Source organism: Aedes albopictus, chromosome 3, assembly GCF_035046485.1.
Source record: "Aedes albopictus strain Foshan chromosome 3, AalbF5, whole genome shotgun sequence".
In the NCBI taxonomy this organism is placed as follows: Eukaryota; Metazoa; Arthropoda; class Insecta; order Diptera; family Culicidae; genus Aedes; species Aedes albopictus.
In genome coordinates this window covers 397,370,241-397,397,489 of record NC_085138.1, presented here as the reverse complement: position 1 = coordinate 397,397,489, position 27,249 = coordinate 397,370,241, and the positions used below count along the sequence as shown (strand labels likewise).

The following is a 27,249-nucleotide window of genomic DNA, read 5'->3' as shown; positions in this document are numbered from 1 at the left end:
TCACTTCAATTTTCAAACACACTTGTTTCAGTAGCAATAATGAACGAGCGTGTTGCAGTGTGAGTTATGAAGCATCGCAGCAGTCCCGTGACATGGAAAACAATTTGCTACAGCTTTCGTGCGTCATGTTTTCCTTTCGAAATTGCACGTCCCTGGTTGGAAGTGTGGAGTAAATCATTCGTTTGTCATGCAGATGAATGGAAACTGATGCAGTGTTTCTCAACTATACATTCTTGCGGACCAATTCCCAGCAGTATTTCCACTGTGCAGCAGTTGCCAGAAGACATCGACGGGGTACACACGGGAGCCAAAAGGCTGGCTCCCGTTTCCAGAGCCATTCATCACTCAAATCGTTCAGCAGTCATTGCTTTACTGCCGAACACATTCGACCGCTTCTTGCGCCTATGTCAACGTCCACTTTCCGAAAACAGTCGAGGAATGGCAGTTATCAGCACCAGTTCAGAGGAACGTTGAGTTCCTCTTAAATTCAAGACTAGGGACAGTCTTTAGCGCAAGGCTGAAGATTTTCGTCAGAGTAGATCTACAGTCCAGTGAAGTACACACTGGAGCTCTGACGGAACGTTCCAAGTACAGACCTACTACCGACCTTCAGCGCCAGGCTGGAGAAATCATCATGGGGAAGTTCAGCAGTCCAGCGGAAATCTGCCGTTGGAACCGTGACGAACTACAGACCGTTGATACTAGTTCGCTGGAGTTACGGTCTTTGATTCAGTCCAGTGAATCAATTCACTGGAAACGTAACATCAGCGAGACATCGTACGATCAACGTTTACAGCAGTCAACAGGATCAATAACAGTTCAGCAGTATCAGTTTTCAGGACTCCCGTAACAAGACTCAGCAGAAACTACAAGGTGGTTCCAGCAACGAGGCATTGTCAGTTTGTCCTGGAGCTTTCGCTCCAGGGCACAGATAAGTATTGACTTTCCAATTGCAACCCTGTACATTTCGACATCCAACACAAATGTATTTACACTACAGATGAAGGAAGACGTGACTGGAGCAGCTGAATCCACAGTAGACAGGATTAACGGAGAGCAGATCAATCGCAGAAGTTTCGACCAGATCGGCACAAATGAAGTAAGATGACAGATCAACAGACGGAATCGGAAGAAAGTTCAAAAGAAGAGAGAAGATGAGGAAAGCAAGAAGCGGTTAAAACAAACGCATCCGAAGCAGCAAATCAGAATAAGTTTAGTATTGAAAGGCACGTCCTCTCAAGGGGGGCGGTATGTTAATGCCAGTTTTGGACAAATCTCAATGTGATTTGGGCCCACAGTTCCATTCGTGCAGATATTATCTGATTTCAACGGAATATGGGTTCTAATAGGATGACCCATATAGAACATTTTAAGAAAATGGCATTTCTATAGAACTTCGGGATATTTCGGGTTTCCCGCCAAATTATAAGGCCTTTCAGACTATAAAAGCCTACATGGTGCCCCAGTAGAAGACAATTAGTTCGTAAATTAGCTAGTAACTTAACCGAAATATACTGTTTGTTAATATAAAGTGTTCAGTACATACCGCTTGACAATAAAATATGTGTTTCGTGTATTAAACTGACCTCGTTTTCTGTCCGCGTATCCGTGAAGATGTTACCCTGTGTACTTTGACCAACCTGTCCAGCATTCGTAGCAAGGAACCACCAGATTCACGGCATCGACCCTACAGACGTTGGAATGTGCGTCAACACAAATCTACGTTGACAGTAAATTTCATGGCTACTATGATCAAATAATAGGTAGACTTCTCTAATCTAATTTGCGCAACAGTCCTGATTGTTTTAAATACCAAATTTGTTCTAAAAAATGTTTTCCACAGCCTTTTTATATGATTTATACTATTTAGTACAAAACTCATTCATTGAATAAAATATTAAGATTTATCGGGGTTTCATACGCTCTCACAGAGTAAAACAACTCACGAGTTCTTATTAGAAAGTACATCTGAAGAGCTTTCAAATAAGGGTTAGTTTGTCCGTCCACGATCGTCTACTGAGGAGATATGACTATAAAAAAATTGCAATCAAATCTACTTTGACAGAAAAATTCATGGCTACTATGATGAAATATAAGTTAAACCCACTTTCGTCTTATCTTAATAAAAGTTTATTGTGTTGACTTTCTTCATATAAAATTTCAAATTGCTTTACAGAAGAACTCGTGAGTTGTTTTACTCTGTGAGAGCGTATGAAACCCCGATAAATCTTAATATTTTATTCAATGAGTGAGATTTGTTCTAAACAGTAGAAATCATATAAAAAGGCTGTGGAAAACATTTTTTAGAACAAATTTGATATTTAAAACAATTAGGACTGTTGCACAAATTAGCTTAGAAAAGTCTACCTATTATTTGATCATAGTAGCCATGAAATTTACTGTCAACGTAGATGTGAATGCAGTTAAATCGTAATATGGACATTTTTTATTATGGTCATATCTCCTCAGTAGACGATCGTGGACGGACAAACTAACCCTTATTTGAAAGCTCTTTAGATGTATTTTCTGATAAGGTTATCCTCAGCTGCACCTTTTTGCCCCTAAGAAAGATATTTATCCCTAAAAGTGGATGAAAAAAATCATAAATTAATCTATAACTCGTCTCATTTAATTCACACAGCTTTGATGCCTTCAGCAAAGTTGCGTATTTTATTGATACATACAACTTTGCAGAACATTGTATGGGTCTAAAAATTCAACAAATGTATGTTTTACTTAAAAAACGTGTTTTTGGGGCTAACTTTCAAACACAGGCCTCTATCTCCATTGGTGTAAAAAATACAACATTGACGTCTTCAAGAAAGTTGTTTGGAATTAAAAATGCTACAACTTTGCCGAAGACGTCAACCCTCTATCTCAACAAATTAAAAAAAAATAATTTTTTTATCTCACTTTTAGGGGGATTGATCTGAAAACTCTAACTGTCAAAAGATGGCGCTGGTCATTCCCGTCAACTTTGCCGAAGACATCATTGCTCTATTTCCTCAATCCTACGAGCTATTAATTAAGAGCGTGAAAATGGGAAAATAAACCATTGTGTACAGCTACCTACATCGCTGCTTATTTTTTTATTATTGATATTGCTCATTGAATTCCACGAATAGCACGGGAAAACGGCCAGAGCCCTGCATTAACGCGGTTACCCGAAAACGCCCCTGAAGTGACCCAGATGCCCCCTGAAACCCGTAAGTCTCTCAAAACGCCCCTGAGACCCCATGAGACGCATCTGAGTCCCCCTGGTATCAGTAGGTCGGCTCCAGAAGCACGTTCTCTACCATTTGGGACAACACTGACTTCCCCTGGAACTTCCTTGAGACCCCTTGTAGCCAGAGATCCCCTGGAACTCCTCTGAGACCCCCTGGAACTCCTCTTAGACCTCCTGGAAGTCCTATGAGACCCCCTAAACCGCTTCTGAGTCCCCCTAAACCCCTTAGACCACATAAAACGCCCAGAAGCTCATGTAACTCGTCAGTTCCTTGGAACGCACCTGAGATTTACTGAAACGCTTTTGAGACCCCCTGGAAACCCTCTGAGACCCCCTGAAACGCTTTTGAGACCCCATAAACCCCTGAGACCCCATAGAACGCCCAGAACCCCATGTAACTCGCAAGTCCCCTGGAACGCCCCTGAGACCTACTGAAACGCTTCTGAGACCCCCTGGAAATCCTCTGAGACCCCCTGAACAGGGATGTCATATATGCAGATTTATCTGTATTATGCAGATTTTTGAGCACCTATACAGATTCCGTTTTATATGAAATACAGATTTTCTTTTGTATATTTTATTTTTTTATTTATTCGTTTATTTGGAAGGCTCGGGCACCACATGGGCATAACTGAGCCGAAATCTTTTGTTTTTACATTGATTTTATTTCTTTTGTATAGGATACAGATTTTTCACCAAATTTTGTATGGAATACAGATTTTTGAACAATTGATACAGAAAATCATCTGGCATCTCTGCCCCTGAAACGCTTCCGAGACCCCCTGAAACGCTTCTGAGACCCCCTAAGACGCCCATGAGACCGCCTGATGTGACTCAGAACTCCATGAAACGCTTTTGAGTCCCCCTGGATCGTCTTTGAGACCCCTTGAAGCGGAACTGAGACCCCCTGGAAGCCCTCTGACCCTTGTGAGACCATCTGAAACGTTTCTGAGACCCCTTAAAATGCTCCCGAGACCCCATAGAACGCCCTTGAGACCCACTGAAGCAACTCAGAACCTCCTGTAACTCGTGAATCCCCTGGAACGCCACTGAGACCTACTGAAACGCTCCTGAGTCCCTCTGGATCGTCCCTGAGATCCCTTGAAGTGCTCCTGAGACAACCTGGAAACCCTCTTAAGGCCCCCTGAAAAGCTTCTAAACGCTTCTGAGACCCCCAAAAACGCTTCTGAGACCCCCTTTGACGCCATTGGGACCCTCTACAATGCCCTTGAGACCTTGAGGCCTCCTGATGCGACCCAGAACCCCCTGTAACTCGTGAGTCCCCCGAAAAGCCCTTGGACCCTTAAAACGCCTCTGAGTCCCCCTGGAACGTGTCTGAGATCCCTTGAAGCCCCCTTGGAACTCATCTGAGGCCCCCTGAAACGCTTCTGAGACGCCTGAAACGCTTCTGAGACCCCCTGAAACGCTCAGCGGCTCAGAACCCCCTGTAACTCGTGAGTCCCCGGTATGCCACTGAGACCAACTGAAACGCTCCTGAGTCACCCTGAAACGTCCCTGAGACCCCTTGAAGCACTCCTGAGACCCCCTGGAAACCCTCTGAGACCCGCTGAGACCCCATAGATCGCCCTTGAGACCCCTTTATGCGACCCAGAACCCCTTGTGAGTCGTGAGTCTGGGGCAAGAAAGGCAGTCTTAGCAGGGAAGGCATTCCGCACTAAAAATGTGCACAGTGCAGCTCATTTCCATAATAAAACCGCGCACACTTGCACACACACACAGAGCAGCATGCCATCCCTGCTTCTGAGACCCCCTAAAACGCTCATGAGTCCCCATAGAACGCCCTTGAGACCCGCTGGAACGTCTTTGAGACCCCTCGAAGCACCCTTGAAGCCCCCTTGAACCCCCTGAAGCCTCCTGAGGCGTCCTGCTTCGCTGTGAAACCTTCTTAAGTTACCTGAAATGCCTTGGGACCCTCTGAAACCTCCCTTTGCACTTCTTCATAAACGCCTCTTGGCCGCCATTATAATAGTTATCATCAATTCCTTATGCACCATATTGTTTCCGAACAGCTCTCCCTCATTTTATGCACAGCATAAAAAGGTGAATGAACTAAAACTGCATAAAATTGCTTACACCTAAACAAGAGGTTCTAGTGTAATGTCCCAAGTAACCAAAAGTTCCGCTTCCCATGACAAAATGCACTTTCAAGTTCCGCGAAGTTCAGATAAAGTTCCAAACGGAACTTTCTGGCTGCTTAAGAGGCTAACGATGAGCCTTGCTGGAACTTCGGTCACAAGTTCCGGCAAGGCTAATTGTTAGCCTCTTAAGCAGCCAGATAGTTCCATTCGGAACTTTATCTGAACTTCGCGGAACTTTAAAGCTGCTTAAGATGCTATGTCGGAACTTTGTCGGAACTTTCAAGTTCATAGAAGTTCAGTTCAGTAGCATTGTGTTTCAATGAAGATTAAATTTATTACTTTTACAGAAAACAACTGTTTAAGTGTACACGAATAAAAGACAAATATGAATTTATCAAATCAAAAAATCAAAAAGGCTTGAGCAAAAAAAAAATTGCCGCCCATCGGATTCGAATCGACAGTCGCTGCGTGAGAGCCCTACGCTCTACCACAGTACTACAGCTGCGATTGAGTGAAAAGCAGCTAAAATATGACTTGAATCGATTTTCTGTCGGCAGCTAGTTTTGCATATTTGTACAGTAGTGAAGTTAGCTTGACTTTGTCAAGTGTCTTCAGCAGCGCATCGGTAAGTCGGCAGGCTATCACGCAGGAGAATCCAGTTCAAATCTACAAAGCAGCGACATATGTGAAATTATAATTATCAGTAGCAATTTCCAGACGTGAATCACACCCCCACCAACAGGGTGTGATTCTGAAAAACACATTTTTGTTTCTGCATGAATTTTGACAAAGTTCTGCCAGAAGCTGCTTAGAAGGCTATCCAGCGTGCTTATGTGAACTTTCAAGTTCCAAAATTACTTAAAAATGAAGCTGCTTAGAAGGCTAATGAGCGACCTCGAACAAGCTGCTTAGCTTATAAAATACCCTTTTATCTGAACTTTTGGTTACTTGGGGTGTTAGTAATATGTAGAGTAAAATTATTTCCCATACCAAGAATCGAACCCGGGGCCCTTCTGGATGAAAGCCAGATATGCTAGCCACTAGACCATATGGGAGGAGATGTCTTCAAATTAGCAAAACGAAAGACATATTTAGCAAGACAATGATTTTTTTTTTCATTCCGACATGAAATGAACATCACAAGTTATTATTGTAATCGAGCAATTTCTAAAATTGTAGAACCTCTTCTTCTGTACTCTTGCAGTAGGTAACACTCAAGCTCCAACCATTTCCTGTTACGAATGGAAAACCGACAAATAATCCAATGCAAGAAGGAGTTATAAATTTGATAAAGTCTAAAGGAGTAAAAACAGAGACTTCAATCCAAAAGGGACACCAAAAGCAAAGCAAAATTGATCGAGAATCCCAGATATGAGCAAGCAGCAGAGAGATGGGACCCGGAGATTTGGCTGACCCTGCTGCTGCTGCTGCTGCTGCTGATGCATGCGATGACCATCAGCAGCGAAGCGATTCGAGCACTAGGTATAACACACACCGGCGCGAAGACCCGAGCGAAGAAGGTGCGGTAAAAACATAAATTGTAAAACGATCCAAAACAGCCCTGCGGCGAAAGTGGAGCTCCGAACGAAGAGAAACCAAACAACTGTAAAAACGTGCATATAGGTTTTGGTACCCATAAGAAGCCATCTGAAGCGGACGAGCGAACGAGAACGAGCGGTGGAGACTCCAACAAGGGGGTGTGCACAGCACACACCACACTCTGAACTGACTGCGGGGATGAGATTTTGTGAATCCATCATCAGCGCACACAAAACCGCTCCGGGGGACACTTATTATAAATGGACGGTAGGCAAGGCACACTGATTTCTGTTGGGTTATTTCTTAACGTGAGGTGAAAAGTATTGAATTTATTTCTTTTTACTTTCGTTCGTTTGTTGCAATTTGGCTTTTTCGCCCGAAGAAGCCAATAAAATTATGAAATGTACCTGAACCGACCGAGAATAGAACTCAGACACCTTCAGCACGATTCTGCAGAACACCCGCGCGTTAACCGCTTCAGTTACCCCGTGATTTCAAACTATCGTATTCTTCGTATAAAGTGCCTTGTAGGTGAATCACTCTTGTTTTGCTTGACTTGAATAGGCAATGGGTTGTCCAAACTGAAAACAATCATATTATTTGAATCTCGGAGCCGAGAACGTCAGAATACATCTAGATTGACAGCAGAGCAATTGTCCTACATATAGCAAAAACCGTTTAGGTATTGTGCCTCAATCAATATATTTAAGCCTCATTTTTTGCACACATTCAACTATTGAACCAAAAGGGCAACAACGAAGCCAACTTTGAACCAGCATTCAAGCCTGTGTGTACATGAGTTGTGCGTGTCCTCCACTTTACCTATATTCTTTGCCTTCGTTCAATCTCCGTCCACCCGCTGATTCTCCTTTTGCCGACCACCTTTAGCTGAAACGTGCTTCGTTGAGTGCTACACTATGACAACCTCCTCAAGTAAGCAACCCAGAAACGACTCACACCGAACGAGCGCGCATACACGATCAGCAGCCCCTCTTCCATGCTTCTACCATCCTCCATCACACCGAGATTTGAGTTGATCACCGCATCCATTCATATGGGGGGACTGGTGGTGAAGAAGCACAGGCCACCGCATTCAAAACCGGTTATGGAACCTAGAATTAGGCATAATATCTAATAAAGTACTTCTGGCCCCTCGTTCCCATTCCACTCCCCACTAGCTTCTCTCGACGGACAGGGTCTCCCCAAAGGGGTTGCTTGATCGTCGTCAACGAGAAGAGGCTTTGAACGGAAGGATCGTTCACTGACTATGGAAAATCGTAAAAACTATATTAAATATATACAGTTTCTATGTAAGTGTATTTTACTTCTTTTTCATTACTGCAAATTAACGGTGATCCTAATGTTGATAGCCATTAGGATTTTATTAGTTTTCGAAAAAATGTTGAACCTTGGATGCACTGAAAGTAAGGGAACGTCCATAAATTACGTCACGCAAAAATCGATCATTTTCAACCCCCCTCCCCCCTATGTCACACTTTTTGTATGAGACCTCTGAAATTTTTCTATGGGTCGTCACACTTTGCTGAACCCCCCCTCCCCCCTCAAAGCGTGACGTAATTTATGGACGTTCCCTAAACAACTTGTTTGCGAAAAAGCGTGTTTCTTATTAGTTTTCGTAAACTTTACAATATTGCTGGTCTTTTTCTCCAAGTATAATCCCAAAATCTTTCTTTAAGAAATAAATTTCTCTCGAAATATAGCTTTTTTCTGTGAAGTTGTTCCAAATTCATTAATTCATATTGGTGAATCACTTTGTAGGTCTGAATGGAAAAAAACCCTAATTAATCCACCTAGCGGTGATGGTGCCTTTCTCGTGCCTTAGAATACACATTTCAACACAACTCAAGTGACATGTTGATGAATATCGCACTTTCATACGTTTAACGGAAATCCATTTCATGGCATCAGAGATCATATCGTTTATCTGGTTTTTGATTTTTGAGCCTTAAACTCTTATTTATGCACTCCAGACTTCTACCCCATACCAGATACACCCATATTAAACAGGGTGTCCGGCCATTTGGCCGAATGCCGTTTGGCCGAATGCCGTTTGACCGAACGCCATTTGGCCGAATGCCATCTGGCCGAATGGTGGTTTGGCCGAATGCCGTTTGGCCGAATTATGTTCAAAAGAATTCTTGGGAAGTTTTTGACATTCCAATTACCAATATGATCATCAGAAATATTTCCTTCTTTTAATCATAGGCTATTCTTTCTAGTTATACTGATGTGAGGAATAGTGGCATGGTCACTTAAGTTCACCATTTATTTTCGGCCAAACGGCATTCGGCCAAATGGCATTCGGCCAAATGGCGTTCGGCCAAATGACCCGGAACCATTAAACAGTTTCAGAGCCTAAACCTCCATTAAACAGCTGCCATCTTGAAGTTTATGCCGCCATCTTGAATTTTGAGACGCCATCTTGGATATTTTAATCGCCATTTTTGGACTCTAAACTTCGTCCCAATACCAGATATAGCCATATTGCATGGTTTTAGAGCATAAAACTCTATTAAACAGCAGTCATTTTGAGCTTTAAGTTGTCATGTTAGATTTTAGACCACCATCTTGTATACTCTGTTTGTCATTTTTGGAGTCCAGATTTTTTTTCCCCATATCAAATATACCCATATTGCATGGTTTCAAGTTCCAAAACTCCATTAAACAGTCGTAATCTTGAATTTTGAGACGCGATCTCGGATATTTTTGTCACCATCTTGGATATTTTAATCGTCATTTTTGGACTCCAGACATCTTTCCAATACCAAATATACATATATTACATGGTTTTAGAATCAAAAACTTCATTAAACAGCCGCCATATTGAATGTTGAACCGCCATCTTGGATTTTAGACCGCCATCTTGGATAGTCTGGTCACCAATTTTGGAGTCCAGACTTCTTCCCCAAATCAAATATGTATACTAGCGTGGGACACGAAAAGACATTTTACTATATTTAAGCGCCAGCCGTTTTAAGTTTTCATACGATTTACTATGGGGAAAATCACTTTTTCAAAGAAAAATCGCCGCAGGTTGCCCTTAACTCCTAAAAATATATCGATGAATGATTTCTGTTGGAAATTTTGCGAGGAACAAACCCTCTGAAGACCGCAAAGCGATCTAAGGCACGTGGAAAAAGTTATTGACTGAAAACCGAATGGCATGCCAACGCTGTTTAACATGCAAGGAATAACAATAAATAATAAAATCTCGTCATTTTATTGATCGGGTAAGGCTTAATAACTTTTTCCACGAATGTCGTATCGCTTTGCGGTCGTCGGAGGTCTGACTCCTCGTGAAGTTATCTACAGAAATCATTCAACGATTTATTTTTAGGGATCAATGGGTGTCCTCAAGCGATTTTACTTTGATGAAGTAATTTTTCTCCATAGTGAATCGTATGAAAAACTAAAAATGGCGGGCGCTAAAATATAGTTTCTTAGATCGATCTGAAATTTTGCACAGTTAATATGGGACCAAAATGGAACTCAAAAAGTATACAGGAGTTGGAGTTTTTCCATTTTTTATATTTTCCCATATAAACCGTGTACCAGGCTAATGTATACCCATAGTGCATGGTGTCAGGTCCTTAAACAGTCGCCATCTTGAATTTGGAGCCGCCATCTTGAATATTAGGCTGCCATCTTGAATTTGGAACCGAAATCGTGGAATTTCTGGTCTCCAGAGTTCATTTCTGCATAAAATTCGTAAACTATGCTAAAGGTTACAAAAATCGCTGCAGTTTGATGTGTCGCATGATAGGTTGGTTCAGATTTATATACGGCCAGTTCCACCGGTGCTGGTCCGGATCACAGAAATGGGCATAACTCCGGAACGCCTCAACCGTTCTGAACCATTTTTAACAGCAAACAATGCGGTAAAATTCCGGTTCGATTCGAGCTATAATCCGAAATATCTGCCAATGGGAAGTGCCTTAAAAATGAATGAACTTTTTTGCGCACAGACACACATACATACACACATACAGACTTCATCTCAATGCGTCGAACTGGGTTGATTGGTATATGTGACTTGACCCTCCGAGCCTTCTATCGAGAATTGGTTTTTTGAGTCAACATATAGTCTTTCAGTACACTTCGGTGTACGAGAAATGCAAAACAATACTTTTGAGCTTATTTGGTTTAGAAAACTAAGTTATTTAACTAAACCAATAGATTGTAAGATTTTTTTGGATAGAAAATATAAACTTTCGAATGAGGGTTTAAAAGCTGCGATAAGTTTGACCATTTTCAAGTTATAGCCAGTTTGAGGCAAGCAAAGTCAAAAACATGTAAAATTCAATTACTACGTAACGGTTGAGATTTGAAAATGCCGTGGTTTGATGTGTCGCATGCATGGGTTTGGTTCTCTTTTATGTATGGCCACTTCCGACGGGACATCCGGAACCGGTTCCGGAGCACTACCGGTTCAGATATAGTCTACTACTATTTTCCTGCTTACCATTTATCACATGATCGGAAATGCCGTGGTTTGATATGTCGCATGCATGGGTTTGTTGCATTTTCATGTCTGGCCCCTCCCAGGGGTACGGATCCGGAACACCTAAATAGCCATAACTCCGGAACGGCTGGACCAATTCGAACCATTTTCAATAGGACACAATGGGACTATATGCTGCGTCGAACGAACTATCGGTCATTAAAATCGGTTGAGGTTTACTGCTAAAAAGTGATGTGAGTTTTTTTGTACACACACATACACACATACACACACACGCACACACATTCACATACACACACATACACACATACAGACATCACCTCAATTCGTCTAGCTGAGTCGATTGGTATATGTGACTCGACCCTCCGGGCCTTCTGTCAAAAAGTCATTTTTGGAGTGAACATACACTTAGTATACGAGAAGGCAAAAAAATTGATATCACGAACTAGAGAACCATTGGAACCATCTAAAATTATACTAAATGTTGCCGTGTGTGGATTTTATTGCGTCAAAATGCACGTTGGGTGTAGTGAATAACAAGTGCGCACGACATTGGAGTGTTTGTGCCAAATGCGCTGTAGTTACGCGCATGAGATTCTGTAAGAAACTCCTAAAAGGAATCCAGAAATTCTCCCAGAGATTTCTTCTGCTATTATTCAGGGATTTCATCAGTATTTCCTCAAGGATTCCCTTTAAAAAATCTTTGGAGGATACCCTTAAAAAGCTTTAAAGGAAGATTTTCTCCAGAGATTCCTCCAGATTTTAAAAAGATTCTTTCAGAAACTACTCCAGCGGTTACTTCCGGTGATTCCTTCAGGAACTTCTCCAGGGATTCCACTGGATAATCCCGAAAGACTATCTTTAGGAATTTCTTCAAGGCTTTCTCCAGAGATACCTACACGATTCTTTTGAGTGGTTTTTGTAGGAATTTCTCCAAAACTTCCTTCAGAAATTCTCACAGTGGTTTTATAGGAGCTCCTGTGCATTTTCCCAGAATTCCAAGATTTTCTCGAAGGATTCTAGGAAATTCTTCACAGATTCGTTCATAAATTTCTTGAGAACAAGCCCGTTTGAACTAGAACCCCTATAGCCACAGCAAAGGCGTGGGTATTCAGCATAGAATGGCCATGCTGATGATAACGGGTTCCATTCCCGGTTGGTTCAGGAACTTTTCGTCAAGCAAATTTCCTTAACTCCCTAGGGTACAGAGTACCTTTGTGCCTGCCACACGATATACACATGCAGAATAGTCATTGACAGCGGAAGCTCTCAGTTAATAACTGTGGAAGTGCTCAAAGAACACAAAGCTGATAAGCAGGTTTTGTTACAGTGGGGACGTTACGCTAAGCAAAAGATAAATATAGTATAAAAAAAAACTTTTTTTCAGTTATACCTCAGGTATACTTCCATGAATCTCGTCTCTAGTGATTATTTTGGGAATTCGTTCAGAGATTTTTTCAGCCTTATCTCAGAATGTTACTCAGGGATTCTTTTTTGCAATCATTCAGAGATTCCTTCAGAAATTCCTACTGAAGTTTAAAAACAATCCAAAAGTTCCTTCAGAAATTTTTCCAGTGTCCTCTTCGGACATATTTCCAGGAATTCTTTCTTAGAGTATTCCTTCAAAGATTTTTTTTTCAGAAAATCTTCCAGGGATTCAAAAATTCTTCCAGTGATCGAGAAATTTCTCTAGCGATTCCTCCAATAATAATTTCCAGTGGCTTTTTAAAGAAGTCTTCTGTAGACATTCCGCTTGAAAATCCTTCATCATTTCTTCCAGCGATTTTTTTTCCATAGATTCCACTAGAAATATATTCTTCTAGAGATTATTCAAGTCAAATCATCCTTGAATTTCTTAAGAAATTCATGCAAGGACTCTATTCCTAAATCTCCCTGGAATTCCTATAGAAATTACCCCACGGAATTTTTCCAAAAGTTCTCACATCATTTTTTTTTCAAAGGTTTCTACAAGGATTTTTTTTAGAAAGTCTTTCATCGATTGCTCTAAACATGTCTCCTTATTTATAAACAGAAATTGCTTATGAGTTTTCTACTAAAATTCCCATAGCGATTTTTCCAGAAAATTTTCCATGATTTTTTTATAGACAAACTCAAACATTTGAAATTCAGAATTTTTCCAAAAAAATCTCCAAAGTTTCCTTCAGAAATTTGTCCGAAGTTCCTGGAAGGAATGCGTCTAAGATATTAAATTCCTCCAAAGTTTCCTTCTTAAATTCTTCCAGCAACTCCTTTTGAAATTCCTCCAAGGGTGGACATGGACATTCCTCTAGAGATTCCTTCGGAAACTTCTCCAAGAACCTTGCAAAAATTGTTTTCAAATTTTATTGATGAATGTTTAAGGATTTTTTCCAGAAATTATTTTAGAAAATTATCCACGGATTTCTTCAGATTTTTTTTAAAGTAATTCCTTCATTAAATTTCCCCTAAGATTTTGTTAAAAACTGCTGCTGATTTAAAAAAATCAGAAATTATTCCGAGAATTCCTTCTAATATTGTTTATGTTCAAGGGATTCCCTTAAAAAAAAAGCTTTCGTGGAAGATTTTTATCCAGGACTTTCTTCATATTTTTACAAGGATTCCTTCAAACAATTGGAAATTCCCCGGGAGTTCCATGAATTCCATCAGGATGTATTCCAGGGATTGCTTTGGAAAATCCTGAAGGAATATCAGGAGTTTTTTTTATGAATTCTTGTGGGTATTCCTCTATTATTTTTTTTTTTGAGGATACTCGCAAATTCTGCGCGAATTTATGAATACGTCCTATTGGAATATTTACAGCATTTTTTTTTTAATCTTTTAAAGGCTTTTTCCTGGACTATTTACAAGTTTTTTTTTCTGGATATAACTTCAGCAATACGTCCACAGATTGCTCTTGAACTTCCTTCAGAAATTTTAATCTAAGTATTTTCAAAAAAAAATATTCTAAAAATGCCTCCAGAATGTTTTTAGGAATTCTGCCAGAAGTTTTTTTTTCAATGAGTTTCTTCAAGTATTTATCCAAGAATTTCTTAGAAAAATTCCCCTATGACTTCAACAGATATTTATTATTGATTCCTGCGGATTTAAAAATTCGGATTCAAATAACTTTTCCAGAGATTTCTATAGGAATTCGACTTGACATTTAACTAGAAATTTCTTTAGTGATTTATTTATGAATTCCTGCAGAAATTAAATTGAAAATTAATCCAGAGATTTCTTCAGAAATATCTCCAGAAACATTTTCAATATTCCACAGGAAAAATCACTACAATAATAGTCTTACGGTGCAATACTGAAGTCATTTCCCAGGGAGCATATCAGTATAGGGTTGTCGGAAGTTGGAAACATTACCCCAGTAGCACACATGTTCAACAAATGTGCGTACGACTCCTATATGACCAAATTTAGTTATACAAAAATTTCGAAAAATACCAAATCTTACATTCGAATTTAGTTGTTTTGGACTCCCAGAATCTACGTTCAAATTTTGAGCAAAATTGGTCAAGCCTAAGGGGGCGCTCAAAAGGCTTGAAGTTTGTATGGGAAAACTTGACCAAATGTATGCAGAAATCTCAAGTTTTTGAATTCTGCCGCTCGATGATGCTGTAAGCATTCAATATTCAAACCCTTTGATATTTTTGTAGGTGACTATATGGCAAACAACTTTGTCGAAGACCGCAGAGTGATCCGACGGCTGTGAACAAAGTTATACCCTAGGCAAAGTGAGCGGAGTATGGAGATTTCATTATTGATATTATTCCTTTACATGTACTGGAAAAACAACAATAAAGTTTATCCTCACTTTACCTGGGGTATAACTTTATTACCAGGCGTCGGATCACTTTGCGGTCTTCGACAAAGTTTTTTGGTATATAGTCATCTACAAGAATACCAAAGGGTTTGATCATTAAACGCTTACAGCACCACCTAGCGGCAAAAATCGAAAACTTAAGATTTCTGCATACATTTGATCAAGTTTCCCCATACAAACTTCAAGCCTGTTGAGCGCCCCCTTAGGCTTGACCGATTTTGCTCAAATTTTGAACGTAGCTTGTGGGAGTCCAAAATAACTAATTCCGGAGGTAAGACTTGGCATTTTTCAAAATTTTTGTGTTTCATATAAGTGTGGGCCACCTTAATGGGGACGTATGTGCTTTGTAAGGGATCAGATATCCTACACTTTCAAGAACCACAAATTTCAGAAAAATCTCCAAACAGAACTTTTTGGCTGTTTAAGAGGTGCAAGTGTGTTCATGACAGGGTTCTCAGTTCCCACTTTTCATCTTTATTCACATTGCATTGAAAGCCACTCAGTAGCGAACGATTGTCGCTCTTGTTTGTGTGCCTGTTTGTCAGCGCCAGCGGCTAGAGCAATCTCCGGCAAGCGGTTGGAAGCCACACTCGGAAATTATTCAATCGCCCTCATTCGCATCGCAAGCGATCGGCCGACGATGCGATTCATGATTCCATACAATGTTTTCATCTTTGAAAAATAATCATTATCTCCTTTGCTTATCTAGAATGTTTGTTGCATCTTTTTCGACTTGCTTCACCAAAGTTGAGTGAATATGAATAAAATGAGATGAATATACAGAACCTTGGCTCACGAGTAATTTCAGGTTACATAAAATTTAAATTTTAGGAGCATCACCTCACCCAAGTAACACACATGTCACAGAAGAGTCACGGCGGCGCAGGTTTTTGTTGCGCAGAAATCACCGTGACTAACTTCAAACAAATAAACACTTACTTGCTAGAAGTAAGTCACAGTGACTTCTGCGCAACAAAAACCTGCGCCGCCGTGACTCTTCTGTGACAAGTGTGTTACTTGGGCACCTTCCCAAGTAGCATCTCAAGGATCTTTCAAACTGCACAGAAGTTCATCAGGTAGTTTATTCAGCATCCTAAAAACTGCCTCAGATGGTGCTCGGTACATTGTATTGCCATTTCAGCGTCTGATTGTTCTAAGAGTCTAAGACAGCCTAACCTGAGTCCAACATGGGGAACCTCAAATTGTTCCGTAATCACTGTACCATCCCTAAGCAGCATACTGTTAGATGAATCGAAAAAAACTTCTCTGATTTCTGCACGATGCGGAAAATCTCCAAACTGTGTGCTCTGACTGTGACAGTAAATGAGGGAAGCCAGTACCAAATGCGTCGTCGTCGAAGTAAATGACTGGCTTTTTTTGATTTCTTTAGGCGAGTTTGCCACTAAACATGTAATCTTCCAAGATAATGAATAGATAGATAGACAGATAGATAGAATAAAGATTTTTTTTCCCGTAGATTGATATTTGAAGTAATTTACCTGTTGAACAATTATTCTCCAGGAATAATTGTTAATTTTGAATTACTGGTATCAAAGGTAACGTTCTGCTCCACAGTCGTATACACTCAGCGAAATAAACTAGCGAAATTTATCAAAATACCTTGTGATAGCCATAACTGTAAAGTATGGATGCCATAAGAATACCTAGTGAAAAATGATTATGCTTATTCTTTATTACACCACCAAACCTAACCTCACAATGATTGACGATTCTCAGGTCATTTTGACAGATCACACACATGCACGAAGAAGACAAAACATATCTATTACCAGGGATGGGAACACTCACTCGCAAAGAGTTACACTCACTTGCTATTTTCTCAGCTTAGAAGCGTGCAATCAAAGAACGATGTATGGACGACTTTTGCCTTGTGGTTTTGTCTAAAATTTTGCCGAATAGAGTAGAGGTCGCACACGAATTTCAAAGTCGTGACAGAGCTGTGAAAGCGACTCTCCACGAGGTGAGTGTAATTTACATTCACTTCGTGGAGAGTTGTCTTTGCAGCTCCCTCACGATTTCAGTATGCGTGTGCGACCCCTACTCTATTCGGCAAAGTTTTAGACAAAACCACAAGGCAAAAGTCGTTCATACATCGTTTTTTGACTGCATGCTTCTGAGCGGAGGAAATAGCAAGTGAGTGTAACTCTTTGCAAGTGAGTGTTCCCATCCTTGTCTATTACTATACCGACCTTGTTGTCGTCCTTTTTATGCTCGTATTACATTTGTCAAAATGACCTGAGAATTGTCTGTCAGTCATTTTGAGGTTAGGTTCGTTGGTGTAATAAATGGTGACTAATTTCATAAGAGGGTCTGGGACCATTTGGGCACTTGTTGTTGCTATAACTCTGCTAATTTTTAACCAACTGATTTGGTTTTTGGAACACGTTGAAATATGTACAGTAGGTAGCCATGTACAAAAACTGAGATCAATCGGTTAAAAATAGAATGAGTAACAGCAGCAAGTGCCTAACATAGTTCCCCATGCCTAAATGGTTCCAGACCCGATAGACATATGAGAAGAGCAGAATTTTTTTTTAATTGATGAAGACTGTAATAATCGATCCATGAACGTCGGGATCACTGAGCTCGTGTCCTATCCACACGGCTGTCGACGCTAGAAGATATTAAGTTGATAAATGTGTATAGAAGCTAAGCTGTGAGTTGAATTTGCGTCATGGAGCGCCATTATGAAATTCATTCGAATCGTTATGAATTATTTAAAGGCAGTTTTATAAGTTAGGCCTTATGAAAATCTTTTTGGGTGAGTGATATACTAAACCTTCATATACCCCAACATTTTACTCCGTTCTCCTCTTCTACCGTCAGCGTATCGGCACGATGCATGCTCTGCTCTGTCGGCTATAGAGAGGCACCACACGCGCGGGTGCAGCAGCAGCAACAGCAGCACCAGCAGCGGCAGATATTCTGCACAGGCACAGGCCGGGCATCGAGTTAAAACTTACGTGAGCAAAATTAATCCTATTAGATTCTGGTTATTTTTCTCCTGCTGTGTGTACTGCCGAGTTTTTTTTTTCTTTTTTTTCCGCTGCCTTCTGCCGTTTGTATCTCTGTTCTCGTTTTATTTTATTCAAATCGATTTCTACCTCTTCGCTCGTTCCCTTACCGTTCTCGACCGACAACAATCATCGTTCGTTCGTTCCCTACACATTTGATGTGTACAAACGAAGTCGACATCATAAACCAGCAGCAGCAGAGAGCCTCGCCAGTGGCTTGTATGAATGCTGAAAGATAGAACGCGGAGAACAGCAAACGCGTGAGCGAAGATAACAGGCCAACAAGGTTTCAATGATGGATGGATGGACGGACAAGGAGGGCGGACGGTTGCGAGGCAATAGAAGAATGAGCATGTAACGAAATGAGACGGTGATAAATGAATCAACGGGTAGTGTGTCAGTCGATTATTATTTTTTTATTGAGAAGATGGACGGAAAAGTAGGCACAAGGGTAGCGTGGCCGAGCGGTCTAAGGCGCTGGTTTAAGGCACCAGTCACTTCGGTGGCGTGGGTTCGAATCCCACCGCTGCCAGCAACTTTTTGATCGCATCGAAGAGCGTTTCATGGGGCGTCGATAAAGGTTACGAACGTACCCGTTCGTATGTACATGAACCAATAGAAATACTTTATAATATGTAGAAAATGTTTTATAATATGTAATGGTAATTTTTATTACCATGCATTTTAACTTAATGCTAATTATCTTCTTAATAGAATTATTAAATTAATTAAATAAATAATTAAAACATTTAAATGTCGTAAAGGAAAATAAGGTATCAAAATTAATAACGGTTTTTTTCTTGTGCTGCTTAAGTTCTACAGCACCATTGACATAGTGTCCCATATGGTCTAGTGGCTAGGATATCTGGCTTTCACCCAGAAGGCCCGGGTTCGATTCCCGGTATGGGAAGTTTTTTGAGGACAAAAATCACGGATTTGCCTATATCTAAGGGGGAGGGGTGCTCTAGCAAATATTAGTCCTGTTCTCTCCCAACGTTGTAGGTTTGTTAACAAACGAGAAGAGAAACTTCGAGCGAGTGTTTGAAAACCTACGTCATTGAACAGGAGGACGACAGAATCCAACAACAACAATTTCAAATCGTTTGTTCAAGCGATGCATGGCCCAAAAATTTAGTAAATATGTCAATAATATGACTAGTTTTGGACTTTTCGGAAGAGCACAAGCAATAGGCCGAAACACCGATGTTTTTGTAGTTCTTGCTTTGTCTTCAATAATAACTGATAGAAAACCAATCGGAATCAGCATAAAACTAAAAAGATAGGACACCCAAAGCTGCTCAGAAATCGTATACGAAATACGCTGCGAGTCCCATAAGAAAAAAAATCAATAATAGTAATGATCAACTAATCGGCTTAAAACATTTGAGTACAGGTAAATCGACAAATAAAAACAGCTCCTGGTATTGACACTATGTATGGCCAAAGTGTGAAGTGTGAAGCAGCAAAAAAAAACAAACACATCAACAAGTTATTCACTAATCAACAACCAGCCTCGCTTTATTGCCGATCGACCGGTAGCGCTGGTGTAGCGGCGGTGGCGGCCGCCGGCTGCAAAGTATACGATTGTCGCCGCGGAAGTTTACCGCGCCGTCGTGGTAATTTGACCTTGAATTCTTCAAACTACCACCGGCCTATACGGCGGCGCGGCGACACACTGTTTATCACGCTTTGTATTCTGATGTTGATGGATTTTGTTGTTCTACAATTTTAAGCATAACTAATGTTCTGGTCGTCCCCGTATTTCTGCCGGTGCAAAAAAGGCAATTCGTATTCTCTTTGGATCATAATTTTGTGGTAGAGTGCAGAGGGGTAGAAGTAAGCTCTTAAGGTTTGAACAAAACTTAACCCTCCTTGTGCATTGGGGACATTTTTGACCCAAACCGTACACTACGTCAGCGAGCTGTTAAAAAAAGTCAGGGACACGTTCAATACTCTTTGAAGGAAGCACGACACTACAAATGTTGATCGGATTTTAGAATGTTGAGGGGCGGCATGAATAATTTAGTGAATATTTTCTAAAAGTTTTAGGTAAAATTTTAGTTGCCCAGAAAACTTATTAACAAATTTGATGAGTTTTAAGAAATTGCCTGATTGTTTTGGTATTTTTTTTACCAATTTCATATATTACTAGCTGTCCCGGCAAACTTAGTCTTGCCAGTCTTGTGGTGGTTTGACAACTGTTGAGGTTATCGCAGCAACGCACTCTAGATTGATTTCATTTCGATCACGCCAAATTTCTTCCCGGTTCATAAAAAAATCAGTATTTTCTCAATTTTCATAATTTTTTGAAGGATTTCATAAATTTTTATACATATAAACACAGCCACCATGAATACGAATCGAAACGTGCAAGGGTCATGCTGATCGGTTCATCCTTTCTTGAGTTTTGTTGCCTCAAAGAAACATCAAACTCATTTTTATATATATAGATTTATCATTCCTCATCATTCATTTACACTAAATTCTGTTTTTACGCGATTTTTTGTTCCGCGTAAAAAAAATCGTGTAAAAAAAGTTTTCAAAACTTTTTTTATCGGATCATCCTGAAATTTTAACAGGGTATCAAGGATGATAAGAGACATCTCTGGTAGAAATTTGAGCCCCATCGGAAGTAAATTGCGACCAGGAGAGAAGAATCTTTCCAAAAACACATCGCGTAATTTCGAGAAAATCGTGTAAAAAAAATCGTGTAAAATAAAACCGCGTAAAAAAAGATCGTGTAAAAAAAGAATTTAGTGTATATAGCATTCAGTGTACGCAGAATATGCCACCGCAAGCGAAAAATAGGCAACAAAGGCACGGCAACAACGCTTTGTTTTTTCGTTAGCAGATAATGACAAAATCGCTCCCGAGTTTGTTCACAACAAAAACGGTAGGAATATTTGTCTCGTTCTATTCACATCGTGATTTTCGCATTGTTTTACAACTGAAACTCAACTCTGAGGTTTGCAAGAGTCTTATTTCGTCCAAATGCTTATGAATTCGATAATGTGGGTCGAAAATTTCAGCTGAAAAGCCGGAATATCAGCACACGCACGGCAAGCGATGTTTGTTTTATTGCTCTCGCCGCCTGACATGCGTTTGTTGCGGAGTGCCTTTGTTGCCAACATGCACCGCTTAGGACAAAGCGTTTGTTTTTCGGCGTGATCCGTTTTTCGTACCCTGATAGCATTACATTAACATCATAATAAAACTGAATCAACAATTCTTCGCCACAACACTCGGTTCGATGCTGCAGGTTAGATGCCTTGCCAGATCATTCTGTACCTGGTCCGCCCACCTTGCACGCTGCCCTCTAGGTCTTCATATACCATCCGGATCTCTTGCGAACACCAGCTTTGCAAGGTTGTTGTCCGGCAATCTCACAACATGTCCCGCCCATCGTATCCTTCCAGCTTTTGCCACCTTTCGGATGCTAGGTTCGCCGTAGAGTGCAGCACTCTTCGCCGCCACACGCCGTTTTCCTGCACACCGCCAAGGATGCTCCCAAGAATTCGATGCCCGAACACTTCGAGTGCTTCCATGTTCACCTCGAGCATAGTTCAGGTCTCGTGCCCGTAGAGGACCACCGCTGATAAGACCGCGTTGTGTACTTGTTACATTTAGTGCGAGGGTGAATCTTTTTCGACCGCAGGATCTTGTGGAACCCATAAGCTCGACTTCCACTGATGATGCGCCTTCGTATCTCACGGCTGACGTTGTTATCTGCCGTAAGTAAGGATCCGAGGTAGACGAAGTCCTCCACCACTTTGAAAGTGCCCCCGTCTATCGTGACACTGCTGCCTAATCTTGCCTTGTCATTTTCCGTTCCACCTACCAGCATATACTTCGTTTTTGACATGTTCACCATCAGTCCGACCTTTGCTGCTTCAAGTTTCAGGCGGGTACAATTCATTATAATTCACCCCACCTTCCGTAGAACAATCAGAGGGTGCCTGGAACCTGATATTCACGGGATTTATGGAGTATTTGCTGCACGGTGAATATCTGGCCCACCGTTGAGCAGCCGTCGACTTTATTGAGCTCATCCTCGTCCGGCGAGGCTGCTGTAGTGTATTAGCACTAACCGTCCCGACTTTCTGGCACGTTACGTCATACTCAATTATACAACACCAATATTAGTAAAGATACCAGATGTTCCTACCTCAGATGGAAGACCTTGATTGATTCATTGACAGGTAGCGAAAGAGAGACAAGAGATTAGTCAGTGACAGACGGATGCGGAGGTGAATACTACAACAGGCGAACGAGGATGGAGTCTGAATAGCACGGTGCGGTGGGTTGTTGTTTTTTTTTGTTAGCGGACAGTTTCCGGATCAAGTGAGGAGCGGCCAAGTAAGGAACCCATCTGCATGATTTGGATTTGACCAAGAATGGACGGTTCTCGGTAGCCGGTGGAGAGATGTTTATTTTGATGATCGTGATTTGCACGATGAGCGGAAGTTACCCAGTAAAGTGTTTATTTTTACTCATTGGGTGGCTTGCATGCAAGAAAGGGAAGATTGCATGCATTTGTATGAAAAAGGAGAACTGGTCAAGTGTGCGCTGCAATACCTTTTGAACGTCTTATAGCTGCGCATCTGTTGATTATATCGGAGTTGCGAGAATCGTAAGGATTCTCCGTGTTCAGAAAATCAGGAGGATTTTCTTGGGTTACGAAGATCGGAAAGATCTTCCAGTTGCGAGAATCGCAAGGATTCTCCGTGTTTTGAAAATCAGGAAGATTTTCATGGTTTGCGAAGATCAGAAGGATGTTCCAGTTGCGAGAATCGTAAGGATTCTCCGTGTTCAGAAAATCAAGAGGATTTTCATGGGTTGCGAAGATCGAAAGGATCTTCCAGTTGCGAGAATCGTAAGGATTGTCCTTGTTCAGCAAATCGGGAAGATTTTCATGGGTTACGAAAATCAGAGCATCTTCCAGTTGCGAGAATCGTAAGGATTCTCCGTGTTCAGAAAAACAGGAGGATTTTCATGGGTTGCGAAGATTGGAAGGATCTTCCAGTTGCAAGAATCGCAAGGATTCTCCGTGTACAGAAAATCAGGAGGATTTTCATGGGTTGCGAAGATCGGAAAGATCTTCCAGTTGAGAGAATCGCAAGGATTCTCCGTGTTTTGAAAATCAGGAAGATTTTCATGGTTTGCGAAGATCAGAAGGATCTTCCAGTTGCGAGAATCGTAAGGATTCTCCGTGTTCAGAAAATCAAGAGGATTTTCATGGGTTGCGAAGATCGAAAGGATCTTCCAGTTGCGAGAATCGTAAGGATTGTCCTTGTTCAGCAAATCGGGAAGATTTTCATGGGTTACGAAAATCAGAGCATCTTCCAGTTGCGAGAATCGTAAGGATTCTCCGTGTTCAGAAAAACAGGAGGATTTTCATGGGTTGCGAAGATCGGAAGGATCTTCCAGTTGTGAGAATCACAAGGATTCTCTGTATTCAGGAAATCTGGAAGATACCCGGGTAGTGAAAATCGGAAGCATCTTCTAATCGTAAGTATCCTAGCGACTCTTCGTATTAAGAAAATTAGGAGGATTTTCTTGTGTTGCGAAAATCAAAAGGATCTTCCAGTTGCGAGTGTTTTCAGGGTTGCTAAGATCTGAAGGACCTTCCATTTGCGATAAACTTGAGGAGCCTCCTTGTTAAGAAAATCTTGAAATATCGGAGAAATGCGAAGATCGGAAGGATTTTCCAGTGACGAAAATCTTAAGGATTCACCATGTTACGGAGGTCGGAAGGATCTTCTGCAAGAATCGCGAGGACTCAGGAAGTGTAAAGAATTTGCCATGGGCATGTAGAAGCGTATAAGTTACGTAAATATGAGGAACATCATCGGGTGGCAAAGATACAGAAGATTTTTCCTGTTGGGAGGTACGGCGTTCGATCTTTGGAGGAATAACTCAAAAATGGATTCTTAAGCTTTCATCCGACGTTTCGGTCGCTATATCACCAACAGTCGAAATTCGAAAAAAGAAGAATTTTCCAGTTAAGAGAATCGTGATGATACTAGAGGACCCATATAGTCGATGTGTTAAACGCTGGAGTATTTAACTAGACTGAGAGTGCCTGGGGTTTATTGCAGAATATTCAAGTAATTTTTTAATATGGAATTTTACTTGACATTCTTGAACGTAAAGTGTTTTAACCACACAATAATGTGGCATGCTACACGATGAAATAATGCAAAAAAATGTGATTGGCGAAGAGAGGTCTCTGAAAATAATTTTATCGTCGCAACACTGAATCGAAGTCGCGACTCGCGCGACATGTGAAGTTACGGATGCGAAGTAAATTTGAACCAATTGTTGGCATTGCGCATCATTCAGCTAGTTAAGAGCTACTACATGTCCGAATCGAGTAGTGACACATAAAAGTGAGTAAAAACTCAATTTTCGCACTCCCGGTCACTTCGGAATTAAAGAAACAGCATAATAGTGGCAGCGTTCATGTTATACTGAGCTGAGAAGCTAGTTTGGTCCCATTAGGACCGTTACGCCATCAAGAAAAGGAATCGAAATAAGGATTCACTGCATTTTTGGGAATTAGCAAGGAGTTGTACGTTTGTGATTGTTTTATATTTACGAAAATACTGATTGTTAAAGTATTCGTGTTACTGAAGCTGAAAGAAGCGGCCGAATTCGAGAAAAGATAGAGGCAATGAACGATAGTGCTAAGATTGGATCGTTAATGAGTCTAAGGTTGAAGTGGTTTATGAGATGACGGCATGCACAGGATGTCTGTGTAGTTTTGCAACATGGGGTAGGCAATAATCATGTGGTGAGAATTCGGTTGCATTGCTGAACGGTATATGATTCAGCTGGATTGAGAAAGATTAAATAATAAATTATCCAGAAGAATGGTGTCAGTTGAGTTTTTAGAATAGTGAGGGAAATGGTGGAAGATGAACAGGATGGGTTGAAGGACATCAACTGATATTGAGAGTTGAGAATCGTGACGTTAAACATACCTTATTGTCATGCATGCTCGCATGCTAGATGCATAACTGACAGTGAATTACTGTTCCGCCTCATTCGTTTTATTAATTCGGAGACTGCAGGTTAGATTCCGATCGAAAAAAAAAGGTTTTTGGCTTCATTGTGCAACACAATATACAATTTCACGCAATGGCAGATGGGAGGAGGCACTTCAATTAATAACTCTGATAATGCACAAAGAGAACGGGGTTGAAGAAAGTCACGTCGGGTTCTAGTGAGAGTCAGGATCCAAAAAGAAGCAAAAGCATCAACTAATGAAATGATACGTTTAGTTCTGAGTGAAAATTTCGAGAATCACAGAATACACTTTTGGTAGACTGTTGTGTTTTGAACAACTCAATTAAAAAAATAAAAGTGTGATTAATACTCCGCATAACAACCGAAAGGTTGAGTGAGTGTATTATAGGTATGTGACCCACAGAGGTGAATTACACTTTGAAAACTTTACGATCTATTCCACTAATTCACAAACTAATGCATAAGTTTAACAAAAAAAAAAACAGCATGGATTTGAATATCTGATTGCTATGGAAGCGTTGATTCTGATCACATTGTTTGAGTGGATAATTTCAGTAACTAACGACTGGAATAATCTTTCTTGGTAAGCGCTATTCCCGTTTTCTCGTACACTGGAGACAAACTTCAATATAGCATCCGATTACTAATTTTGAAAGTTTCAATTCAAACAGAGTGTTTAAATAAATTATTTGGAGGTCGTCATTCTCAGATTGATTTTTAAGCGTCAATCCTAAGTATGGAAGTACTTGTGAAGCCCAATTCTAATCATGTTTTGCCGGCAAGCACTGTGACGAATAACAGGAAATAAGAACTGTTATATTCTTCAGATAAAGAAATGCAAGGCAAAATTATGTTTGAAATATAAATGAATTTCAACATATACTTATCTACTTTTGACAAGACGAAATTCCATTTTTTCCGAATGAACACCTGATCCACACGTATGTAGACTTCGAGATGTTTCGATGATATATATAGAGTTAATTTGGCATAAGTATACGTGGATTCAGCGGCGTTACAATAGTATTGATGTCTCCGATGTTAAAAATAATAATTAGTACACGAAGTAATGAAACTCGATAAATGTAAGAAAACGGATTCATGTAGGTGCAAGGTAACATGAACTTATGTTTTGATTTGGCATGGTAAAGGGTGAGTCGTTAATTATTGTGCCACCCTACCTTCAACTGATTCGCAAATTGTCTACAGTTAACGAAATAAAACCAAATTTTTACAGTAGTTTAGTATATGTATGTATTTCAACTTTTTGGTATAGGTTCAAATTTAGGATGCGTTTTAGTGAAATTCACGACATTTTCAATGAACGCCCTCCATGTGGACATGTTTAGGCTCCACTTGAAACAAATAATTAAAGCTCTCTGGTTTGTTTATACGCATCGTGCCTGATTTTCACCCAGCTCCAAGCTTATGTTTCACTGACAACCATTCCAGAAACCTATTGACGAACAATAAGATGATCCGATAATGTATAATCATTAATTGTTCCAGGGCACGATACCATGTTTTTAGATTTTAGCATGTGATTGTACAACATCATTTTTAGAACTGTTAACTAAATTTATTCTATACCGACTGAAATATCACTGATAACTGCTCAGTTCAATATATGTACACAATAGACTATAAGGAGAAACTGTGCAAAATTTGGTTGATTTTGGTGAAGTAGGAAAAAAGTTACGTTAGTTTGAAAATGGCACAATAATTATCGACTCACCCTTTATTGCCATTATTTAGGCTAAGTTTGGTCTTGCGCCAATATGGTTGGTTATATTTTATTTCGTATATCGCACGTGACATTTAGATGAAGAGAAGGAAGTTGAAGTGGTATGAAGAATATAGTTACTGCATAGATAGCTACAGACGTCTATTAACAAAAAAATAAAAATAAAAAAGGAAGGAAGATTATGTCAGAATCATCGTACAGTAGACGTTAAATAACTGCAACATGTTTACGTTGTTTAATGATCGAGATAATGAGGAGGATAGGTCAAAGGTTGGACTTGTTG

General features: G+C 40.4%; 2 non-coding genes across 2 annotated transcripts; both read left to right on the top strand.

The window, feature by feature from the left end:
- The first annotated feature begins 18,643 nt into the window (after window positions 1-18,643).
- Trnal-aag (transfer RNA leucine (anticodon AAG)) lies at window positions 18,644-18,725 on the top strand. Its single transcript has one exon. It is a non-coding gene; the product is annotated as a tRNA-Leu (tRNA).
- A 306-nt stretch (window positions 18,726-19,031) lies between these two features.
- Window positions 19,032-19,103, top strand: Trnae-uuc (transfer RNA glutamic acid (anticodon UUC)). Its single transcript has one exon. It is a non-coding gene; the product is annotated as a tRNA-Glu (tRNA).
- Window positions 19,104-27,249: the final 8,146 nt, after the last annotated feature.